Genomic DNA, 6,000 nt, shown 5'->3' on the forward strand with positions numbered 1-6,000 from the left:
AAATTACCTCAGTTTGTGTTTTTGGCAGTGGTACTACATAAATATATTGATCGTGTGGGGAGACAAATGATGTCAATTTGTTTCCTTGGTGGTATAAACTTTGGATGGCTCATGTAAGCTAGGCTCCTATGCATAGGTAGCTTTTCTCCTTTATAATTAATCATTTATACAGAGATATTTTGAGACTATATAAACTCCAGTTTCCCCAACAAACTTTGACCCAGTGTTTCCAAGGACCAGATTTAAAATAATGGGAAGCCTCCAGAAGGTAGTGGTTTGATTCTAATATGTTAAAAATTACCAACATACCTGAGAGAATAAAAACCAAATGACTAACAGTGGACTTCTACATTGTTTAGGTATTTCACCAAAAAAGCATGTCCTTGAATTTCCTGTGTAACTTTCAAAAACCATTTTTAAAATACACAAGCAAAGTCTAAGACATGGATTTAGTCCCACAACTCCTATAACTAGCTGGTGAAAATTGCATAATTTACCTAAACTCTTTGAGATTCAAGTGTTTCATGTGTAAACTCGGGATAAATATTAATATATGAATTAAATAAGAAAAAAATATATAAAATGCAAATTTAAAATTTATTTAAAATGCAAAGCAATCACTGAATCTTTTTAAAATTCCCCCCCCCCATAAGTTTCCAGATACACTTTTTATACTGGTTTCTTTTCATCAAATAAATTTCACAGCTTAAAAATTCCATCTCTCTGCCAGGCATGGTGGCACACGCCTGTAATCTCAGCAGTTTGGAGGCTGAGGCAGGAGAATTGCTGGTTCAAAGCCAGCCTCAGCAAGCTAGCAAGACCTTAAGTAACTCAGTGAGACCCTGTCTCTAAATAAAATACAAAAAAGTTCTGGGGATGTGGCTCAGTGGTTAAGCACCCCCTGATTTTCTCCAACAGTATCAAAAATAACAACAACAAAAAAAATTCCATCTTTCCTCAATTCAGCTTATATCCATCATCCACAGCTGAAGCAGACTTCTTAAAAAAACCTATGTATCTCCCTGCATTCATGTCCTCACTTCCAATTCTATTCCCTCCATCTCTCCTCCACTCCTGCAAGGGTACCCTTCCTAAGATCCAGCCAAATCTTGGAAACTTAGAGGCCACTTGTCAGTCTCTCAACCACTCCACTCTTGACAAGCTCTCTTCTCATGGCTCCTGCTGCCTTCTTTCGTGGTTTTCACCCAACTCCTTGTTAGTCCTTCCTTGTGGATCCTTTCTCTCTTTGGTCCTTAAGTGTCAATCTTCCTCTGGCATCAAGTGTGGCCTTAAGCAAAGACTGCATTTAGAATAGGTTCATGGTAAAACTGCTTTTAAGAACATTATCCATTATCAATCTCAATACCCCTCATACAGAGGTTCCTCCTCCCAGCAGATTTCTGATGGAACTTAGAGCTTTGAAAATTTTTTTCTTTCCCGATGAACTGGTATGAAGTCATGTTGCCCGTCATTTCTCTTCCTGCTTTGGCTGTCAGAAACAGAATAATGTTTATTCATCAAATCAGAGTCCTTTCTCATGCTATGATTTCTAAATAATCATTTCCTCCAATCTCTCCCTCTATTTTACATTTTTACACTTATAAATGTACATGTGTTTTATGTCTGTATATGCGTCTATATTTATGTGTGTTCTCTTATATATCTATGTATCCAAATCTATATATAGTTGTTGTTATTTTGCTTTGTTTCCATTCTTGTAATATCTCTCTGAGTATAAAAGATCTGCATATTGTATTATGTATTAGCATCCTTGGAAATCTTTGGAAATAGGAGAAATAGTGTGTACCATCATTATATGTCAAATGTGGGATTCTGTTTTTCTGTAAAATAAATGTTCATGCACGTTTCAAAAAATACACAAAAATCTATTGAAAGAAACTTAAGCAATATAATTTTCAAATGTTGTATGTAGCATTTCTCTAGATCTTTTTTCTAAAAATCCAACTGCCAAAAAAGGGCAATTTTTTAGATGATTTGGGAAAGATGAATATAGACTTTTAGATGATATCAAAAATAGGGGGCTGGAGATAAAGCTCAGTTGGTAGAGTGCTTGCCTTGCATGCACAAAGCCCTGGGTTCAATCCTCAGCACACACACCCCCCAAAAAATTCTTGAGATGATACCAAAGATAATTGGTACTTTTATTATATGTGATAATAGCATTGTGGCTATATAAGAAAATATCCTCATATTAAAGATACGTACTGAGTTCTGTAGGAGTACAATGATGTGCTCTCTGTGGTTTGATTTTAAAATCATTGGAAGTGAGGAGAGAAATAGAAGGGAAGAAAAAAAAAAGGAAAAGAAAGAGAAAAGAAAATATTGGCTTTGGCAAAAATGTTGATAATTTCAGAATCTGAGAAATGAGCATATTGGGGACTCCTGATATTATTCTCCCTTATTTTAAAATAGTAAAAATAAATAAATTAAGAACTAAATGTTAAATATGTGATGTTTCTAGAAAGAAGACTATGAATATCTATAGACTTAAAGCTTAAAGTTTACAGTTCAGATGCAGAAAATCTCTGGCTGATTTTGATAGCTTCTGATATGTGTGCCTCCTGCCACGTGTAAGAGGGGCTAGCCAAGGTCAGCAGATCAGAAGCAAGTTCACTGGCAGCTTTAGTGGGCACGCTGAATGAGTCAAGAGAGGTAGGAAGCCGAAAACAATGCCTGCCACGTGGCAACTCTTCATAAGTACTGGTTCTTATTATGACTTCTAAAATACCATTGGATCCCCCACTTCTATTTTTAGCCTCTCGTGTTTATATTAAATCCAAGATCAGCTTCTCAAGCCCCAACATCTGCATGTCTGGCTTCTATTGCTTCTCACATCAAACATATTTTCTCTATAAACATAACATGAGCATCACGTGAGATCACCAAGAGAGGCAGGGTATTTGGTTGATAAGAGAGACAGCTATGCTCAGGACCTTTAAGTAGTTAGTGGGGTAGCTCTGTGTTTATGGGGTATGTATATCTTTAATTTAATATTATTTTTTAAAATAACAATGAACACTCTGAAAAGGAGTGTTAAAAACTCTGGGTTTTAATAGGGAATATAGCCAAGATGCACAGAGACCTGCTGTTGAGACGTTTACCTTATTGCTTAGAAACCTTAGGAAATAGAAAAGCCATGGAGAAGCACTCAATTTTGGTACAAAGGTGACTATAAGCCTATTTTTCATATACAGACACATATATTGTTGGGAGTCTAACTGAGAACTCTCTGGGCCTTTCAAACATGGTGGTGGGCAAATTGCCAGTGGGTGGGTAAAACTCCCCAGGCCTTTCAGATAAGGGGCCCCTAATGCAACATGGTGGCAGGCAAGTTGCCAGTGGGCAGATAACAAGTCGTTAGTCCTCCTGTCTTCCGTGATCGTGGACAGCTCGTGCCCTCCATGAATCTTATGCAGGGCAGACCGTGCGTGCACCGTAGGTGATGACCTGACCTTTACTATGATTGGCCCTGGAGCTTCCTGGTTTAAGATAACTGACTCTCACTTCCTATATAAGCTAACACCAGCTTACAATAAGGTGCTTCATCTTTGTCACTGCTATGTGTGTGTGTGCATCTTAATCTTCAACGACGAACCTTGGCCTTTCATATATGGTACATATATATGTATACTATATATATTTTTGTCAATAAAGTGTGTGAATGCCAAAATATTAATTATTTAAGGCGTAGTCATTTGGTGATTTGTTTCGTCAAGGTTATTTTCTTTAACCTCATTTACATAATTAAGAGGGTGGAAAGTAAATTGTAGTGTATTATACTAGAAACACACTGAAAACAGAAGTATAATGTAAGTACTGGTGTAGGATAATAATCAAGGCATACTGCATTTTTTAAAGTCATGGAACTAGTAAACAGCGATTCTAATGGTTTCTTTTAAATCACTCAAGAAGATATGTACCTATTGCTACTCTGGCAATGGCAGAAGAGTGAACTGGTCTCATAAATCTATGCTTCAAAGAATGACTATAAAAATAGGATAAAATAAAAATATTTTAAGACAGCAGATATGTATTAGAAGAGGGCCTGACTGAATCAGTGAGAGCATTTAAGTTCAAAAAACTGCAATGATTGGGGTAAAGAATGAGAAGTTGGTGGCTTTCTGGCCCAAGGACACTGCCCAATTGCTGGGACTATGACTGAAACACTATGGAAGGGAACCGCATGTTTATTAGTTAAAGGTGCCAGAGATAAGAGTTGAGGGATTGGAAAGCACCCGAGAATCTAAAGGAAAAGACCTGGTAGTGACAGGCAAGAGAAAAAGTAAAACACAAATGGTGAATATAAATTCTTCCCAAATCCCTAACACTAAACTCCCAAGACATAGAAGAAACCCACAGGGTCAAAAAAAAAAAATTGCCATGCAGAAGGAAATCTACTCTTCACAGACACAGTTATGAGGCCAGATCTGAGTTTCCTGCCTTTTTTTTTTTTTAACTTAGCATATTCCTGAACCACACAACTACTTGGGCTTCAGAAAGGCAAATCTTTATAAGCCTGAGGATGAAGGACAATGCCTATGGTCAGCAGAGCTGCTGGAAATTAGGGGGATCCCCAGAAACAGAGAAACCACTGAATGAATGAAACCCATCTCTGCCCCAAAACTTGGATCACTGACAAATAATGGTTTTTTGTTTTGTTGTGGTGCTGTGGATTGAACCCAGGGCCTTGTGCATATGAGGCAAGCACTCTACCAACTGAGCTATATCCCCAGCCCTGACAAATAATGGAAACACAGAAGGGGCCAGACTAGAAAGCAGCAGTGGGAAAGCATGAAATGGAGTAAGATCCCCATTGCTTCACTCATCAGGGCAAAGTTTGTAGTTTGAATTCACCCATGTTAACTACCTAAGAGAATAAAAATCAATCATCCCCCGAAGAACTTAGAAAATCAGAGTCACTATAATGTATTCAGGAAAATGTCTAAAAAGTACTAAACACATAAAAACAAAAAAAAAAATATGATCATGCTAAGGAAATAAAGTTAACCCATGAATTTGACAACCAGTGTGTCCAGATGCTGAAGTTAGCAAAGACTACAAATAGCAATTCTAAAGAGGTTTAAAGATTTAAAGGAAAATATTATGACACTGAATAATTGAATAGGATAACTCCACATAGAAATGAAAACTCTAAAAAATAGTTTCTAGAATTCAAAAGTGCAAAAACTAAAATTAAGGCAGGCATGGTGGCGCACACCTGTAAACCCAGTGGCTTGGGAGGCTGACACAGGAGGATCGCAAGTTCAAAGCCAGACTCAGCAAAATCGAGGCACTAAGCAACTCAGTGAGACCCCATTTCTAAATAAAATAGAAAATAGGGCTGGGGATGTGGCTCAGTGGTTGAATGCCCCTGAGTTCAATCATCAGTACCAAAAGAAAAGAAAAAAAAAACCTAAAATTAAATTTCACTGTATGCAAAATGCAGCAAAGAGGTCGATAAATAGAAATTACTCAAGAAAAAATAAATAGAAAAAAGGGACTGAAGAAAAATGAACAGAATTTCAGAGACACGTGTGACAATATCAAACAGTGAAAAATATGTGCACTTTCAATCTTGGGGGGAAAGGAGAAAAGGTAAAGAATAAGCAATAAGACATTTGAGAAAATAATATCTGAAAAGTTCCCAAGTTTGGTGGAAAACATGAATTCCCAGATCTAAGGAGTGTGATTATTCTTAAATAGGATGAACTCAAGAAAAACTACTCCTAGACGCATCAAACAGCTAAAAGGCAGAGAAAGAGAAAATCTTGAAAACAGTGAAAGAAAAAATCAGGTTACAGAAAGGAGGACAATGAAAGCTCACCCCACATCACCACAAAAGCCAGACTTGGGAGTGCTGAAGGAGAAAATGTCAACCAAGAATTTCATATCGTGTAAAGTTATCCTTAAAAAAAAAAGAGGTGAGACAAAGATATTTTTAGATAAGTAAAAACAGAGAATTTGCTGCAAGTAGACCTT

This window comes from Marmota flaviventris, chromosome 4 (assembly GCF_047511675.1).
Source record: "Marmota flaviventris isolate mMarFla1 chromosome 4, mMarFla1.hap1, whole genome shotgun sequence".
NCBI classification, from domain to species: Eukaryota; Metazoa; Chordata; class Mammalia; order Rodentia; family Sciuridae; genus Marmota; species Marmota flaviventris.